We start from the raw sequence: 19,260 nt of genomic DNA, 5'->3' as shown, positions 1-19,260 counted from the left end.
AGGTCAAGTTCAAGAAAGGTGTGAGGAGGGCAGCCCTGGTGGCCCAGCAGTTTGGCGCTGCCTTCGGCCTGGGGTGTGATCCTGGAGACTCGGGATCGAGTCCCATGTCAGGCTCCCTGCATGCACCTGCTTCTCTCCCTCTCCCTCTCCCTCTGCCTGTCTCTCTCTCTCTCTCTCTGTCATGAATAAATAAAATATTAAAAAAAAAAAAGAAAGAGAGGTGTGAAGCTGGGACTCCTGAGAAATCCCAGATCTTCTCCTTGTTCCTATATCCTACTTAAGTCAGTGTCATAGCCCGCATCCTACTGTAGACCACAGACATCTGGAACCAGAGGACATATAGTCCAGAAGGCTAACAATGAACTATCAAAAAAGAAGTTAAGAAAATAACCCCATTTACCAAAAATAATAAAATATTTAAGAATAAACTTAACCAAGGAGATTAAAGACTTAGTATTTCAAAACATAAAACGTTGACGAAAAGAATTAAAGAAGATGCAAACAAATGGAAAGACATCTCATGTTCATAAATTGGAAGATTTAATAACATTAAAATGTTCATACTACCCAAAATGACCTATAAATTTAGTGCAATCCCTATCAAAATACCAGCGGCATTTTTTTTTTTTTTTTTTTTTTACAGAAATAGAAAAAGCAATCCTAAAAGAATCCAAATACCAAATACACTCTTGAGAAAGAAGAATAAAGCTGGAAGCATCACACTTCCTGGTATAAAAATATATTACAAAGTCACAATAAGACAGCATGGTACTGGGGCACCTGGGTGGCTCAGTTAAGCGTCTGCCGGTGGCTCAGGTCATGATCTCAGGGTCCTGGGATTGAGGCCCTCATGAGGCTTCGTGCTCAGCGGGGAGTCTGCTTCTCCCTCTCCCTCTGCCCCTCCCTGCCGCTTGTATGCACTCACGCTGTCTCTGAGAAATAAATAAATAAAATATTTTTTAAAAACATAAAAAGACAGCATAAAGACCTATATTCAATTAAACTGAATCAACCCGTGCATACACAGTCAACTGAAACTCTCGTGGGTGCCAGGAATACACAGTGGGAAGAAGGAGAGTCTCTTCAATGAGTGGGACTGAGAAAACTGGAGATACACAGACAAATGAATAAAATTGCATCCTCGTCTTAGACTGTACACAATGACCAACTCAAGATGGATCAAAGACTTAAAAGTAGGACTTGAAACTGCAAGACTCCTAGAAGACAACACAGAGGGAAAGCTTCATGACATCGGTCTTAGCAATGACCTCTTGGATATGACACCAAAACCAAAAGCAACAGATGCAAATATAGACAAGTGGGATGATATCCAACTGAAAAGCTTCTGGTCTGCACAGGAAACCGTCAACAAAGTGAACAGACAACCTGCAGAGTGACGGAAAATTCTTGCAAACCATATAACCGATAAGGGTTTAATATCCAAAATCTATAAAGAACTCATGCAAGTCAATAGCAAAAGAACAAATAACTTGATTTAAAAATGAGCAAAAGGGGGATCCCTGGGGGGCTCATTGGTTTGGCGCCTGCCTTTGGCCCAGGGCGCGATCCTGGAGTCCCAGGATCGAGTCCCATGTCCGGCTCCTGCCATGGAGACTGCTTCTCCTTCCTCCTGTGTCTCTGCCTCTCTCTTTCTCTCTCTCTCTCATAAATCAATCAATCAATCAATCAATCAATCAATCTTAAAAAAAAATGAGCAAAGGGGGCAGCCCGGGTGGCTCAGGGGTTTAGCGCCGCCTTCAGCCCAGGGCCTGATCCTGGAGACCCGGGATCGAGTCCCACATCAGGCTCCCTGCATGGAGCCTGCTTCTCCCTCTGCCTGTGTCTCTGCCTCTCTCTCTTCCTCTCTGTGTATTCTCATGAATAAATAAATAAAATCTTTTAAAAAAATAAAAATGAGCAAAGGGTTTAAACAGACATTTCTCTGAAGAAGACAGATGGCCAATGAGTATATGAGAAGGTGTTCAGTATCATCAGGGAAATGCAATTCAAAATCAATGAGACAAAAACAAAATAATAAAATAAAAACCCCAGAGAAATATTCTGTTAGGTTAGCTATTATCAAAAAAACCCCAAAAGATAAATAGTGTCAGTAAGGTGTAGAGAAATCAGAAAATCGTACAGTGTTAGTGGGAATGCAAACCGGAACAGCTGCTGTGGAGAACAGCATGGAGGCTCCTCAAAAAGTCAAAAATAGAACTACCATAGGTAGTAAATACCCAGGAATTGGGTAGTAAATACCCAGGAATTCCATGGCCGGGTATTTATTCAAAAGAATTAAAATCAGGATCTTGAAGAGGTGTCTGCACTCCTAGGTTCGCTGTTGCATTTTCACGAAGGCCTAGAGGTGGAGACAACCTCAACGTCTATCAACAGACGAACGGATAAGGAAATTGTGGTCTACGTATATAATGAACTTCTATTTAGCCTGAAATAGGAAAGGAATCTTGGCTTATGTGACAACGTGGGTGAGCCCTGGGGACATTATTCCAGGCGAAGTAAGCTGGTCAGAGCAGATGCCTTTATATGAGGATCCAGAGTAGCCTAACTCAGAGAAGCAGAGAGTAGAATGGTGGTTGTCAGGGGATAGGGAGAGGGGGAAATGGGGAGTTGCTGTTTTTTGTTTTGTTTTTAGTTTTTATTCATTTATTTGAAAGAGCAAATGAGAGAGAGCGCGAGCGAGCATGAGCAGGGGAGGGGCAGAGGGAGAAGCAGACTCCCCGCTGAGCAGAGAGCCCCATGCCGGGCTCCATCCCAGGACCCTGAGATCATGACCTGCCCCGAAGGCAGATGCTCCACTGACTGAGCCACCCAGGTGCCCCCCCCCCACAAATTGCTGTTTTTAAAAGGGTATAAAGTTTCGGTTATGCAAGATGAAGACACTCCAGAGATCTGCTCTACAACACAGCCCTTACAGTTAGCAATACTGTCCTGCGCACCCAAAAATTTGTCAAGAGAGTAAATTTCATGTTATCTTTTCTTACCACAGTAACAAAAAAAAGCGTCCCGAAGGATTTGTGGAATGCCTCCTCCTTCCTTCTCCTGTTCTTACCCCAACGGAGAAGTGTGAGTAGCCTTCGTAGAACAAAAAAGGAAGCTGTTCCCTTAGAACTGGGCTTCTTGACCTCGTCGCTGTTGACGTTGCAGGCCAGATAATTGTGGTGAGGGACGGTCCTGCGCATCATAAAATATTTAGCAACATCCCCAGCCTCTACCCACCGGATGCCAGTAGCAACCCCCATCCCACAGTTATGACAACCCAAACTGTGTCCAGAAATTGTCAAATGTCCTCCGGGCGTCCAAACCCCTCCTGATTGCGAAGGAGAAGGACTGCCTCGGGAAGCGCCCCAGCACGCTAGAGCTTTGGCACCCAACGTGGCCACGGGGGCGGGGGGAGGGGGGAGTCAGATGTGGAGCTTGGCGGTGGTGGGACCCGGAAAGCCACCTTTCTCAGGAGCGCAGCATGGCCCTGAGAGCGTGAACGTGCCCCCTGGCTTCCAGCGCCCCGGTTGGCAAAGACCCCCCAAAAGCACAGCTTGTTTTCAGTCTACTTAGTTTTCCATCCCCAACGACATTACAGGGGAAAAGCATCCTGCATTCGTTCCCTGGGCTGGTAACAAATTACCACCAACCGGGTGGCTTAAAACAATAGAAATATCTTTTTTCTGGTTCTGGAGGCCGAAGTCTGCAATCGAGGTGTCAGGGGGGCTGTGCGCCCCCTCGGGGGTCTCGGGAGAGTCCTTGCATGCCTTTTATCATTCCTGGGAAAAGTGGCTCTGGGTGTACGTTGGCCTGGGGCTGCTGCACCCCAATCTGTGTCTCCGCCTCCACCTGGCTTGTCCTCTGTGTGTCTGGGGGTCTCTTGCAAGGACGCTAGTCATCGGGCTTAGGGCCGCTCGGACAGGCCGGGGTGCCCTCGTGCGACAGCCTTAACATCACTGCAGCTGCAAAGCGCCTACAGGTTCCGCGATGTGGACAGACTTTGTTGGGGGCCCCCATTCAACCCATTACATACCCTAAAGCAATGCTCCCTTTTTTTAAACCCAGAGACTGATCTTTCTATGGTTTATGGTTTTTAAGCCTGTGAAACAAAAAAGTGCAGAGAAGTGGGGAGTGCCACCTGTCGTCTGTCTGTCCGAAGGCCCTTTCCTGAGACTTGGCTGCTGACCGGGGCCGCGTCCGCCTCCGACACCTCAGTGTGTATCTCCTGCCGACGGGACGTGCCTCTACTTAACCGCGGCGTCCTCCCCAAACCGGAGAACCCAGCAGTCCCCGGCCCTCCCCAGCGGCCGCGCTCGCGCATGTGTTCCTGGCCCAACGATCCACCGCAGCACAGTCGCGCAGCGCCGCTGCCCCCTCAGTTTTCCTCCGTGTGAAGCAGCTGCTCAGACTCCCCTGAGCGTCAAAGCCCCGACGGGCCGCAGCCTGAGGGCCGGCCTCGTGGGCTTCCCCGGGGACCCGATGGCCCAGGACAGCTCCCCGGTCACGCGTGGGCTTCCCCATCACTCGGGCGACCTGTGCCCTCCGGGTGCACAATCGCTGGCCACGGAGGTGTGACCCTGTCCCCTCCCCCGCCCCCCTAATGAGTAGGAGGGCAGGACTCTGACACCAACTTGCCGCCTTCCATCGACTTGCAATTCATTCCTGGTTTATCTGTATCTGAAGGACCCACGACCTGGTGTCACCAGGAGGAGGGAGCCCGGCAGGACCACTAGCTACACTGGCGGCCGAGGGGTGGCCCCGGGGCTGTGTCCTTTAGACGTGTCCCCGTCCCTCCGTGCTCCCTTCCTCGCCCCCTGACCCGCCAGGCCTTCTACGCTTGCCTCTGCGCCCTCGGGGGCTCCGGGCTCCTCGGGGGGATCACGCAGGCCTTGGAGGAGGAGGGTGCATGTGCCGGGCATCCTGCAGACTCGGGGCGACCGGCGGGCGCGGCCCTGTCCCCCGCGCTGCCACCCGCCGCTGCCCTGCCGCCGAGCCTCCCTGGAGCCGGCCTCTGCTGGAGGGGGGCACTAGCTGGGGGGGGGCAGGCCTGGGGATGGCCACCTGCCGCGGGGGGACACTGGGGAGACATGGGAGGAGACACAGGGCGGGGGGATGTGGGGGGGAGAGAGATATGGGGGGGGAGACACGGAGGGGAGAGACACGGGCCAGGAGAGACCTGGGGGGAGAGACCTGGGTGGGGGAAAGAGACACGGGGGGAGAGAGAGATGTGGATCGGAGAGACGGGGGGGGCAGAGACCCGGGAGGGGCAGACACCCGGCGGAGGGAGAGAGACATGGGGGGGAGAGAGACCTGGCGGTGGGGGGAGAGACCTGGTGGGGAGAGAGACGGGGGGGAGACACGGACTGGGAGAGACCTGGGGGGGAAGACCGGGGTGGGGGGGAGAGAGACATGGGGGGAGAGAGACATGGATGGGAGAGACATGGGGGCGCAGAGAGACCCGGGGGGGCAGAGACGGGGCGGGGAGAGAGATACGGGGTGGGGGAGACACGAGGCGGGGGAGACATCCCTGGGAGCTGCAACCCGCCTGGACACCTGCCCGCTGCCACCCGCCCGGTGCCAGGGTCGGTCCCTGGGTGGCGCCGCCGGCCGGGCCGGGGATCAGCAGGTGAGGAGCGAGCGGGCGAGGGAAGGCGAGGCCAGGCGACTAGGCAGGTGAGGCCACGGCCCGGAGGGGAAGCGGACGGAGAGCTTGGTGGCCTCCGGCATCTAGAAGGACGTCGGTCCGTTGAAAGCCTCGCCGCCTTTGCTGCCCGCGCGGCGATTCCGCCGGGTTTCTGGCTTCCTGGAACCCGCTGCCCCTTTTGGTGCTGTTTCCAGTGCATTTCCACTTGTTGCCCTCAGAAGAGCCTCTCGAACATTCTCGATGGTCGTGTCGCCGTGCTTCTGTCCAGGGGAGGCTGTCCTCGTGCGTCCTGGGACAAGGACACACGCCTCTCGCCTCCCGGAGGCGCCTGCAGAACTCTCGAGAAGCAGCTCCCCCTCGGCCGGGCACACGAGGGCGGGGCCCTTGCCCACCGCCGCTCACACCCACAGGCCCGGCCCTGCCCCTGCCTCCCCGTCCCACCCCCTGTCCCTCCGAAACATAATGAAAACAGCATGTGAAAAAAAAAGCTCCATGTCCCAGAGCTTAGGGGCCACTTCTCAGTGCTAATCGCATTGTGCCCTGGCTTTGACCCCCGTCCCGAAGCCTCATCCCCCAAATCTGGAGGCCTCACCTCCCTTCCTGAGGCAGCCTGGGCTCCAGGCCCTTCCTTACCTGCTCCCAGGCAGCCTGTGTCGGGTTCGTGTCCCGCCCACGGGCCGGCCGCCTGCCCCCGGCTGCCCCCCGCCTGCCCCCTGCCTGCCCCCCGCCTGCCCCCAGCTGTCCCCCGGCTGCCCCCAGCGCCCTGCCCTCGCCCTCCCTGGGCCCTTCTCCCTCCAGCCAGGTCCCACAGCCCATTTAAAAATGCGTTTCATTAACGGAGCATTAACTCCCAGGCTCGGGTGTCTCCCCCTTGGGCCCAGCCCCCCTTCGAGCCGCACTCGCTCACCTGCTCCCTCTCCCCAGGACACGACCGCACCCGTTTTTCCTCTCTCTCTGCTGCCTCCTGTCGGTGTCCTCGTCGTGGATTTCAACGCGTGGTGCAATACGTCCACAGAAGCCAGTGCCGCTCCAGCCTTCCCTCTCCCCGTGGCCACCGTTCACCATCTCCCCACCCTCTTCTTGACAGAGTTTATGCCCAACACGGTCCCACATTCCCTCTCCAACCCCCAGATGCGGTCCCCACACGTCCTACTTTTTCAAAGGAAAACGACGACTGCCCGTCCCCTAATCCCAATCTGCCCACACGGCCCCGGGAAGCCTCCTCTTGTGACCTTCATGACTCTCCTTCCCCGGCTTCTCCTTGGGCTCTCTGACCCGTTTTCCTTTGTCGCTCTCTAAATGCGGGCCTCTCCCGAGGTGCTCCTCTTGGTCCCGGGAGGCCTTCTTGCTTTGCTTCCCTCCCGGCGGCCTGTCATTCTCCCCCTCAGCCTCAGCCTCACCCACACGCCGGTCGCTCCCCCGCCCACGCTGACTCCCCCAACTCCTCTGAGCGTGGCCTACATTTCCCACCGCGAGTGGGACACCTCACTTCACACTTGGCCTGTCTCCAACTGAACTCGGAGTCTTCACCCTAAAAGTCACCCGTCTTGTGCACATGACCCTACCGACCAGCCACGTACGTAGGAACCTTAGAGGGTGACGCCCCGGGTCATCAGCAGCTCATGCTCCCGGCGGCCGCGCGGCTGGTGTCCGGTCTGTGATTCGGGGCCTACTCCCTCCCCCAGCTCCACTGCCGCCGCCATCTTCCTGGTTCGCCCACCTCTAAACTCCTCGCTTTTCGCTTAAAAACAGAGATTTGATCATCCTGTCCCTGCCTCAGAGATAGCGCTGGTTGCTCATGGTGAGCAGGGAAAGGCCCAGGCTTCTTGGGAGGCCAAAGGCCTCCGTGGTATCCCCGGCACCCTGCCCACCGCGCCGTTGGTGCCCCTCGCTCCGGCCGCGTGGGCCTCCCCGTTGTTCCTCGAACCCGTTTTTCTTTATCCCACGCCCCCACCTGCTATTCCTTCTGTCAGATATATCTCTTCACTCTCTGCCACCCCAAATGGTCCCGCGGGTCAACATTCAGGTCGACGGTCATCTTTTCTGTGAAGCCTCCTTTGATCCTCCCCGGACAGCAGTTGCTTCTCCTGTTTCTCCTTAGGGGGTAACTTCTGGCCCTAGTTACTTCTAGGGGTTTTACTTCTCCCCGAGGTCACACAGCTCGGGAAGTGGAAGAATGAGAGCATGGACCCGGGGCTGGGTTACCCCCGAGCTCAGTGTCTTTGCTCTAGACCAGTTGTTCCCAATCTTCTCTGTGCCTTGAAATCACCTGGGGAGATGATTTCAAGACTATTGGTTTGCCCAGACATCGTGGCTGAGTCGGGATGGAGCGCAGCCAGGCGTCAGGGGGCGCGTTTCATTTCTCGAGCTGCCCAGGTAGTTCTAATAGGGAGCAAAGTCTGGGAAGCGCTGCCCTAGGCCCTTCAGCATCCAGCACACAGGTGCGTTTAAATATATGTTTGCCCTAAATATTTTCTCCGAATGCTTTTCTGCTCCACTGGACACTTTATCCCTAAATTCTAAGGTTGGCCAAAATTCAAATGCAAAAACAAGCAGAGAAAGAAATGAATTATCTGGCTAAAATCTCCAATTGAAACTTTCCAAATCAATATAAAGAAATTAGCACAGGCCAAAGTTGTGTGAACCGATTGATCTTCAATTGCCTTGCTCTGGGGAGAGACCCAGCCTCCTCCTGGGCACCCTCCCGCCCTTCTTCATTGTCATCACTCAGCTGCCACGCGTTGCCATGACTTGTCTCCACAGCCCGACCCCAAGGCAGAGCCTCCCTTCTTTGGAAGAGAAGTTGAGACGGGGCAGGGAAAGCATGTATAGAAGGTGTGGACCGTGGCAACGATCAGTTCACACTCCCTGAGTCGTCGTGTTGTCCCGTGGCAGGCTGTCACAGCCACGCACTGCTCCAGAAATTGCTGGAAAAAAAAAAAATCTCACTGGGTCCGTCGCTCCCTATACTGCAATTACTATCCTTTTTGCATAATTTAAGGTTATTTTATTAGAGCCAAATTTATGGAAAAAAATTGAAAACTGTACTTTAAAATGTTTTGTCCTATTTAAGACTTATTTATGACTTTTAGTATTAGATTCTATCAATGAGGAAACGTCACCTGATAAAACTGTGCCGTGAATTTATGTGAACTTCCTGTCTAATTAGTAGGATGCACGTTCTTATCGAATCCAGTTAGAGCTTCCGTTGTGCTGTGTATAAGAGGCCAACAGGAGACCTTCCAGCATCTATGAAGGCCGAACCCTCTTCTCCGACGTCTGTTGGATTCAGGTGTTGATTATTGCTAGCAATAATCTAGAACACATGAGAGATGTAGACGTCACTTATGCTCAAAGGTTGGGGCTAATTAGATCATTCATTCCCCGGACTCGATCTGGAGTCCTCCCGAGGAGGCCGCTGGGGCGCCCGGCGTGTAGCACAGAGCTCAGTGCCCTTTGAGCCTAGCGACTCGCAGAGGAGCGTCACTTTCTAAAGATGCCTAAAGCGAAGTCACAGGGTCTCAGCTAAGTGACCTGCTTGGGTGGTGATTGAGGAGACGTTGCAGGGCCTCAGGTGGTTGAAGGCCAAGTACCTGTGGGCCAGAGGGCGGGCAGGAGAGCCCGGTGGAGGCCCTGCTCTGACTCTCGGGCCTCAGCTGCTTCGATGATAAGATGAGAGAATCAGATCAGAAATGTATCCCAAGGCCACCCCATCCGTCCTCTGTGGGGACTCTGTGGGTGTGTGAGAGTTCGCGGGGTGCGTGGCCATGCAGGCCTTCCGGCCACGAGGTGTGTGTTCACCTGGAAGCCGGGAAGCGCTGGCAAGAGGATCAGCCAGGGGCCCGCTAGGAAACAAGCAGCGTACCCGCTGTGTTAACAGAGACTCTTTAATGGGGAGAGTTCGAGACCAGGTTCTGGAGACATAAAGGGGCCTCGGAGGTATTTCAGAGGCAGGAAGTTGGGGAAAGAGCAGCAGCCCGTAGGGGGTGGGGAACCGAGAGCAAAGGTTGGATCAGAAGTTAGAACCTTGGAGAAGAGGTCCCAGAGCTGGTACAGGGGTCCTGCCAGATGGTGCTGGTGCCTCTTAGAGCCACAGCGAGGATGGGGGCGGGGGAGGACCTGCACACGGGATGAGCTCCCGCTGCAGAAGGAACTCTTGCTGGACGGCCCTACCCCTCGCGGTGTCCCTGCAGTGCCTCCTTCTGGAAGAGCTGCCAAGGAGCAGCTGGCGAAACGGAACAGGGGTGTGCAGCCTGGGTGCAGCCTGGGTCCAGCCCCCAGCCCAGCCCAGAAGGGTGGGTTTGAGACCCAGAGACAGCAGTCTAATAACCAGTCCTGGAAGGAATGGAAACAGGGTCGACTACGAGCCGGGAAAATAATTTAGGCCAAATGGTAATAATATCTACTACGTCCAAGGGGCCACTTGGTATCGTTTTGCCCACTCACTCATGAGTCCTTACTGTGGCCTTAGGCGGTGAGTTCCATGACTCACCTAGGCTAAGTACCCCACCACCACCACCACCGCGCTGGCCCAGCACGCGGGGTGGACAGGGTCTGCCCACAGGGCTGTCCGATGGCGAAGCCCTGCCCTTCCCACGATGCACAGTGTTTGCTGAAAATGTGCTTGCGCATCCAGCCAGCCGTGAGCAGCTTGACTAGGAAGGTGCAGATAGACTTGGAAAGGTGGTTCGGGCTAATTTATGGAGGGGCAAGGGATCTGGGCCTTTTAGGTAATGGGAACCAGTGAAAATTTTGGGATACGGCAGTGAAATGGAGGGTTGTTTGGAGCAAGCAAGATGATTTATAGAGAGAGGCATCTGGGCCAGCGGGGCTCAGTGTGAATTATAGTCATTTAGAAGTGAGGTGAGCAGGGCCTCGGTCTAGGTGGTGACAATGAGAAAGAAAAGGAAGGATAGAACGAATGAGAATGGATAGACACAGATCTTGCCTGAGAAGCAGAACTCAGATAATTCTGAAGTTTTGGGATGTAGAAAACTAGCAGAATAATGACGCTGCCCTTTGAAGCAGGTCTGGGGATTCTGGAACGACTTCCCGCCGCCTGGCCCGCTGCCCCACTTCCCAACAGACCGTGACAGCACAGGGCCCCCAGGCTCTGCTGTCTCATCCTGGATTATCATCAGCAAAGTTGAAAATTTAGAATTAAGAGGTAACTACTTAAGGCATAGTCAGGGAAAAAATTTGGAGATAAGGAACCCGTTACTGCTGTATATTTTACTTTTTTAAAAAAATATGGAATGCTTCACGAATTTGCACCTGATCCTCGTGCAGAGGCAGTGCCAATATGGTCTGTATTGTGCCAGTTTTAGTATCGTGATGCTGAGCACGCTGTGTATTTTACTTTGTCCAAATTAGTTAACAGTGTGGCTACGAGTTAATTGGGATAATGGATGTCAATGGTTCTCTAACTTGTTTTCATCCTAATCACCAGGAGAAGTTTTAAATAATAGCTCATCTGGGCCCATCTTCAGAGTATCTGATTCAATTCATCTGGGACAGGACCTAATTTTATTATTTTTTTTGCAGAGAGCGGGGTCCTGGTGGGGGTGGGGCCAGCCGGGGGTGGGGGGTGGGGGGGTGGCGTGGTAGAGGGTGTGGCCGGGACCTAGTATTTAAAAACTTTTTTAAAATTAGCATCTCTGGTTATCTGTTCTAATGCCCTCTCACAGACATTCTCTACTGACCCCAAGGTGTCGCCAATGCAGACCCCAGGCCCAGGGTTGTCAGTGCAAGAGGACTCACCCAGGACTAGCTTACCCCCTTAAGGGCGGTGATGAGCATCTTGTAAGATAAAGTGGCCAGAGAAAAGATCCCTGCTTACCAGTAGAGGCACAGCCTGGTAGGCATTTTAGATTTGCATGGCCTCAACCAAAAAAACACATTTAAAAAAATTTATTTATTGACGAGAGACAGAGAGAGGCAGAGACCCAGGCAGAGGGAGAAGCATGCTCCCTGTGGGGGGCTGGATGTGGGACTCGATGCCAGGACCCCGGGTCACACCCTGGGCCCAAGGCAGATGCTCAACCACTGAGCTAAAAGAAGAGCAAGAACCTATTGCTCTCTTTTTAATTTTATGTGGCTCCTGCGGGGATCTCTGAGAGGGACGGACTCTGCATGGGACTGCAATTCTTAGAAGGGCGCCCGTTATATTTCAGCGGTCCCCATTCACCCAGGGGCAGGTACGAAGGTCAGCACTTAGGGCAAAGGATAATCAAAATTACCCTTGAAATCTCCTTATAAACATAGGAAGGGGGTGGAGCTCTGCTCTCCTTTCAACAGTTTTTTCTAGTATTAAAACAGATCCCTTCTCCTCTGAGCCCGTAGGAGATGGGTTGTGTTTAAAAAGGACCATTTGTGCCTAAAAAGAGTATCTTTAATACAAACTTCACACCCAGAGGGCTGAGAGGCTCAAGTCAAGAGAGGCTGAGTGCAGAGGGCCCAGATTAGCTGTTGAGGCTGGCGTATCTGGGTGCCGTGACTAGAAGGTTCTGGAACGAAGACCCAAGTCCCTCTTGTGGGAGCAGACTCCTTTCCTTATGAGAGGAATCATTGGTGTGGCTGGGCTTAGCTATGTTAATGTAAAGGCACCAGACTCTCCTTGCCTAAGAAAAAGATGTCATAATTAAAAAATTTTTTTTTGGCTTATCAGTTTGCAAAAGGAGCTCTGGAGCCTTCTAGGGAATGAATTCAAGACCTCATGTTCTTCTTCCGGAGTTGAAATTAGGGAATCCTGTTTTTAAGAGGGTGGCACTAACAAGTCATCTGCTGGCATGAGAGGACTCCAAAGCCCCAGAGGGGAATGTCTCATGAGAGTATCTGCTGGTGATACAGGATGGGCAAAAAAAGGAAAGTTCCAGCACAACACATGGTGAGACTGAGGAACCTCCGGCCCCAGCTGCTAGGATGTGCGGTCACTCTTCGAGGGCAATGGCTGTGAGTGGAAATGAAGAGCCGGAAACTTGGAGCCCAAGCATGAACTTTGGGTTGTGCACAGATCTGGCCAAGCTAGGGTGTCCCCTGGTTTTTGAGCCAGAGTCCCTGTGACTCCACAGGATCTGTGTTTAGTGATGACACGATACTTGTAAAAGCCACGGAAGCAAGGATGCCTATAGGCCCAAGAGACTCTCCAGGAATGCAGGTGGAAGTACCGACCCAGCAGGGAGTCCCTGGGATTCTTGGATGAGTTGAGGAAGGATTCCCAAAAGAGCCCCTGGATTCCTGCTAATTAGGAATGACTAAGCGGTAAAGGGGGGGAACATGTAAAGCTGATAAAGATACGGGACAACGATTCTTTTTTTTTTTTTTTTTTTTTTTGGGACGATTCTTAGTAATGTGTTAATATTTATGTGTTTCAAGAAAACCAGCTAATGATAGGGACCTAATGATAGGGATCATTAGACATTTGAAGTCTTTTTGATCATTTATAGGAAAAGTGATCAGAATGTGAATTTCTGATGCTTTCATGGGTGGATCATGTTATCTATATATGTACATATATATTATATATAGAAATATATAGAGAAATTGAAGACTTCTTGAGCTACATCATATTGAGGGAGCTACAGAAATTATTATAGAAAGTCAGAGTTTTGTTGACTTTAAGAAGTATTTAGAAAGAAATGAGTAATGGTCTTCTACCCTTATATTTTAATGTGCGTTACTTTCATCAGATTGATACTAAGAAGTCAATGTCATCTATTCGTGACTCTCAGGAACACATGTACAGTACTTTTCCAATTGTAATCAACTCACAAAACGTCCTTGGCAAAGGGCTGGCTCGCATACTCAGACAGAGATTCAAAGTTAGATATTATTTTGACATGTACTGTGTACCAGGCTCAATGGGAGTGTTTTTGAGAATGTAAACTAGAAATTGCTTACAGAACAGTTGAATCTTCATTCTTTTATATTAAAAGAATACTAATTTATTGAATATTTGCTACCTGCCTGGTGCTCTATAATTGAACCAAGAGTGAGAAGTAAAAGGGGAGCTGGTGCAGGGAAAAGGGGGGAAGGAAGGAGAGCCTGCCTAAGGAAACAATCATAATCATCTTTGGCTGGTCTTATATTAGAATTGTAGCTTTACAGATTAATTGTAGTGAATGTTGACATTTTACCATATTAGGTCTTTCTACTGTAATCTCTCCAAAGTATCCTTTATTTTTATTACTAAGTTTTTAGGGATGCCTGGGTGACTCAACCGTTGAGCATCTGCCTTTGTCTCAGGGCATGATCCTGGTCCTGGGATCGAGTCCCCCGTCGGGCTCCCTGCATGGAGCCTGCTTCTCTCTGCCTGTGTTTCTGCCTCTCTCTCTCTCTCTCTCATGAATAAATAAATAAAATCTTTTAAAAAAATAAAGTTTTTTAGATTTTTTTCTTATAATTCTGCACAGTCATTACTGTTTATACCCAGATATTTACATTACTATTATGAGCAATGTAGTCAATAAAGCAGCAAGCAAAAATGAGGAAAATTAAATCAGGATGCTGGAGACAGGGTGTGCCAGCTATGAATTTTGGAACTTAAAAAAAAAAACCAAAACACTGAATATGAATTTTTGACATGGGTACAATCTCCATTACATTTTAGAGAAAAGGATGGAACTGACAAACACTACAAATTTTTTTTTTACTTGAGAAAGAAATTGGATCTTCTGAGTTTTACACTTTTTTTTTTTTTGGTCTTTATATGCTTAAATAATGTTGATTATAATTTAAGCTAGGAAACTAGTCAGTTTCCCTACTTTTAGTCTAAGTCCTCCTGCATCCACACCTACAAATCTATCCTCTTTTTTGATTGAAGAGTTTTAAAATCATTTTTATCTCCTTACTAAAAAGGAAATTAAATATTTTTGTTTTAAAAATTATCCTTAAAATTGTGACATGTGTACCTAACAGTGCCTAAAGTTTATAATATTTCTGCCCTTCTTCCCAACAATATAAACAAGGTTAAAATGCTTAATTTTGGTCGCTTCCTTTTTATCTTGAAATCATTACCAACACTTCATGTTACCTTGTTCTGTCACCAGAAATGAGTAATTCCTAGTTATTTTTATATGTTCATTATTGCAAATTTCACTGCATGTGTATTAATTTATTTTCTCAACTTTTCCTCTTCATTTCTTTTGGAAAATATTTGTTTTGGAGTTGCGGTAGGTAGAATCTGTTCTTGGTAGATTTTGTTTGTCTGAAATGTCTTTATCTTACGCTTGTTCTTTGGTGATATTTCAGTTGGATATAAAGTTATGGATTTATTTTTTTCCCTCCAGAGTTTTGAAAATATGATTCCAGGGCCTTCTTGTTTCCATCATTGCTCTGGAAAAGTCTGCTTTTGGTATGATTTTCTCTTCTAGGTAATTTGTCTTTTCTCTTTGGTAGCTGTTGAAATCTTCATATTCTACTCTCTGTGCTTTTGCAACAATATATTTTTGTGTGGATTTATTTAATTTTGGAACTACTTAGAACTTGTGCTCCTTGACATTGAAGATTTATATCTTTCATCCATTCTGGAAATTGCTCATCTTTCTCAATTTCTCTCTTCTTTCTGGAATTCCTGTTATAAGACATATGATGGACCTACTAATTCTACTTTCCCTGTCCCTCAACTCCATTCATATTTCCCTTTAAAAAATATCTTGGGCAGAATTCTAGGTAATTTCCTTAGATCTATCTTCCATTTCACTAAATCTCTCTTTGGCTGTATCTACTTTTCTGTTTACCACATCCAATGAATTTTTTTAAAGCCACATTTAATCAGCATCATGATCAGACTATTATATTTATCAATTAACAGTATGTGAACAACAACCAAAAACTACATTAAAACTTTTTGTTGGAATGCTTTTCATTTTTCAGAGAAAAGTGAAACTAAGTACCTGTTTAGAAACTAAAACACCTGTCATATAATTAGTCACAAATACCACCTTATTTTTTTTTCTTTCTTGTAGCAGTTAGGCTCTGCCTCTATGGTTGGCTGAGTTCACAAACCTATTGGAACCCATAGCTTTTCGGTCACTTCTCTGGCTCTCCTCTTCTGCTAACTCTTTTCTCAGCAGTATGTAAAATCTCCGCCACTGTCATGATTACTGGCATTGCTTAGACACCCATAACCACCTTAGTTTTGTGGTTTGGCAAAGTACTGGCCTTCACCACCACAAGAACCAGAAGTTTCCTTTCTTCATGGGTTCAGAGTCTGAAGATTGTTGTAATTGCCAAAGCTATTGTAGCTTCTAACACCTCCAAAACTGCTTCTGTTATTACCAAATCAATTATTGCCATCATATTCACCACCACAAAACCCATAATAACAACCCTTGAAGTTTCTTCCATGACTAAAGTTGTCATTCCCTCTAAAGTGCCCACATTTAAAGAACTCCTGTGACCTAGATGAGACACTGGCTGTCCCTTGCTTTAGCAGGGCTCTCGTTTCTTCATAGTGATAGCTATTCACAGTAACAGTATCTGAATGACAGTCTTCTCCATGGTTATGGTCACCAAAGTTTACAAAAGCAAAACTCTCTTCTTGTCACTATCCTAGTCAGTAATGATTTCAGTCACCTCAGTCTTCCCCTATTACTCAAAATAACCCCTTATATGATGTTGCTCAGTGTCTTCTCTAATGCCACCAACAAAGGTCTTTTTCATAGGTAACTGTGAGCCTGTTCTTGAAACATCTCTTGAGACACCTCTTTGGTTCTATGACTCTTCCATCCATCTTGTGTGGCCTTGCATTCATGACTGCATATGCTTGTACCACAATGGCTTATGTGAGAAGCCCAAAGCTTCTAGATGCTTGGTGTTTAGATTTTTCCATTACCATACAACCTATGAGTGTTACTCATTCTCAGTCTGCCACTGGTAATTTCATTTTATTTTACAGATTTTATTTATTTATTCAGGAGAAACACAGAGAGAGAGGCAGAGATATAGGCAGAGGGAGAAACAAGCTCCCCAGGGGGAGCCTGATACAGGACTCCATCCCAGGACCCTAGGACCATGCCCTGACCCAAAGGTAGACACTCAACCACTGAGCCACCCAGGAATCCCTGCCACTGTTATTTTAAAGTTCAAATCTTTAATGAGGAGCTTTCATAGTTCTTTTTTTTAAAGCTTTTCTTTTTTTTAAAAGATTTTATTTATTTATTCATGAGAGACACAGAGAGAGAGGCAGAGACACAGGCAGTGGGAGAAGCAGGCTCCATGCAGGGAGCCCGACGTGGGACTCGATCCTGGGTCTCCAGGATCATGAGCTGGGCCAAAGGTGGTGCTAAACCACTGAGCCACCTGGGTTGCCCATGCTTCCATAGTTCTTTGGTCTCCTTGAGAGACTCTGAATTATACACGCTGATGGCTGTAGGAAAGAATTCAACAATGCTTCCTCAGCTGTGGCCACAGGCAGAAAATCAGTTTTAGTATCAGTGGTTATATTTTTAATTACTGGATGTTGTCTTTAGTTCTTTTTCAAATACTTTTTAGCTTAATCTTTTTTCCTTGAATTACTATGTATCTTATTCATAATTATCATTCATTTTGCTTTTTAAAATCATTCCTAAACAGATTTGTTTTATAGTCTGTGTATAGTGATTTTATTATCTGATATTCTTGGGAATCTAAATGTATGGTTTTGTTTTTTTGCTATGGTTTTGTTTTCCTGCTGGCTTGTTTTGTGGTGTGTTTTGTAATTTCAAATTATCAACTCAGATTTGGTGAAGTTTTATATGTAAGAATCCTCTGTAGCCTGGTTGAAAATGTGACCCTCAAAGACATTTTGTTCTTGTATCTGCTAGTTACCTCAATCTGAACTAATTTTTTTTTTTAGGCTAATTCATTGGTGGGGCAATTTCTGAAGTGTTTAGGTTCTGTTCATTCTAACATCAAACTAAACAAAGAGAGGCTGGTAGCTGTAAATGGCCAGAGCTATAAATTTATTTTAATTAATTTTTTCCTACCCTAATGATATTTCAGAGAAATATCAACTGGAAACTAGTTCCCAGTTGATTTCCTGTGCTCAGATTTTTTTCCTTTATTGCCCTCTGATAGCAATACATTCATGTGGGAAGAGATGGGATGCTGTATCCTGATTCTAACTCCTCACTTCAAGAAAGCCCAAACCCTGTTTCCTGCCCTGCCTTGGCCTTTAATTTAAAACTCAGTCTCCTAGGGGTACCTGAGTGGCTCAGTCAGTTAAGTGCCAAACTCTTTGTTTTGGCTCAGGTCATGATCTCCAGGTCATGAGATCGAGCCCTGCATCAAGCTCCGGGATCAGTGTGGAGTCTCTTTGAGACTGTCCCTCCCCCCCTTCCCCATTGTTCATATGTGTTCTCTCTCTCTCTCTCTAATTAACTAATTAATTAAAATAAAACCCAATCTTCTAGAGAGGCAAATTAATAAACCTCCACTGGGGCACCAAGGCTTGAGTTTTTAGCATTCTCTTCATTTTTGACCTTTGAAGCTTTCCTGTGTTTAAAGATGGGAATGGGGAGAGTTCACTTATATGTTTTAAAGGATGGTTATTTTACCTATGTTAAGTTTCTAAGCATTTGCATCAGAAGGCTTCTTTTGGGGACATTTGGTCTGCCATATTACCAGAAATAGAAGTCTCATTTATTTCATTTACTTTATCCATTGCTATTTCCCTGACACTGGGGAAAATATCTGGTTGATGGTAAATTATGCCAGATATTTTTGAATAAATAATTATTGAATTTAGGAAGAGACCTGAAAAACATTTATATGTATTAAAAGAAAAATTGTGAAAGGTAAATTCTTAACCCTCAGGTGCTTTGGTTAAAGGTGAGAATTTTAGGCCCAAGTCAAGGATGATGAAAGGAAAATGACATTTGGGGATGAGTTGTTTTATAATCATACATGGTTGTCAATATAATCTGTGTAGAGATCTTATTATGCTATGATTGTTATAAGGAAAAATGCTTACATGTCCAAGAAATAGGGAAATTGCTTTTGGACATCATCTCACTCTATTTATTGCTCCAAAAGAATGAATCACATTCTGTGTGGGATTATACTCCCTAGATTTTATTTATTTATTTTAAGGACCACCATCTCCATGATCTCACATTTCTCAGCAGCCTTCTCACAAATTAAAACCCATATTTGGAGACTTTTTTTCCTGCCATGAATAAACATGCATGTAAATCTATTCCATACACTTCTAGAATAATTGTGATAAATGTTCCACCCTCTCCCCTGGCCCATCATTTAAGATTCCTTTTAGACAAAGATTCTTTCTCACTCTCCTATATTCCTCAGATATTCATATAAGGTCTTGTCTTTGGTTCCCTCTATTCTGAAGAGACTTTTCTCTTTTGCTAATTTGGCCACCACCACCAAAAAAAAAAAAAATATCCCAACTACAAGTTTGGATTAAGTAAAGAGTTGATCTAAGATCAACTGAAAGTCAGAACCAGCAACATGTATTACTCCAGCCCTGCTGGATTGTTTCCACATTAGAAGGTTGAGGAAAGATCACCTTTTGTTTCTAGAGGCATTATCTAATAATCTAGGATTATACAAATCTCAGTTTGCTTTATGGAGAGAAAGACCACCTACACTTTATGTTAAGATGAAAATATTATTAA

General features: G+C 47.6%; 1 long non-coding RNA gene and 1 other non-coding gene across 3 annotated transcripts; both read right to left on the bottom strand.

The window, feature by feature from the left end:
• Positions 1 to 584: 584 nt before the first annotated feature.
• LOC140609430 (uncharacterized) lies at positions 585 to 7,949 on the bottom strand. 2 transcript variants are annotated; one of them, XR_012011262.1, is made up of 3 exons: positions 7,106 to 7,949; positions 3,003 to 3,192; positions 585 to 932 (listed from the first exon to the last, which is right to left on the bottom strand). It is a non-coding gene; the product is annotated as an uncharacterized lncRNA (long non-coding RNA). The 2 variants fall into 2 exon arrangements; XR_012011263.1 differs by lacking the exon at positions 7,106 to 7,949 and adding an exon at positions 4,139 to 4,535.
• Positions 7,950 to 10,888: 2,939 nt separating this feature from the next.
• Positions 10,889 to 10,991, bottom strand: LOC140609661 (U6 spliceosomal RNA). Its single transcript, XR_012011411.1, has one exon. It is a non-coding gene; the product is annotated as a U6 spliceosomal RNA (small nuclear RNA).
• Positions 10,992 to 19,260: the final 8,269 nt, after the last annotated feature.

The sequence above is a fragment of the Canis lupus genome, chromosome 18 (genome assembly GCF_048164855.1).
Source record: "Canis lupus baileyi chromosome 18, mCanLup2.hap1, whole genome shotgun sequence".
Taxonomy (NCBI): domain Eukaryota; kingdom Metazoa; phylum Chordata; class Mammalia; order Carnivora; family Canidae; genus Canis; species Canis lupus.
The sequence above is the reverse complement of the archived record's forward strand: the minus strand, read 5'-3'. Positions and strand labels throughout refer to the sequence as shown.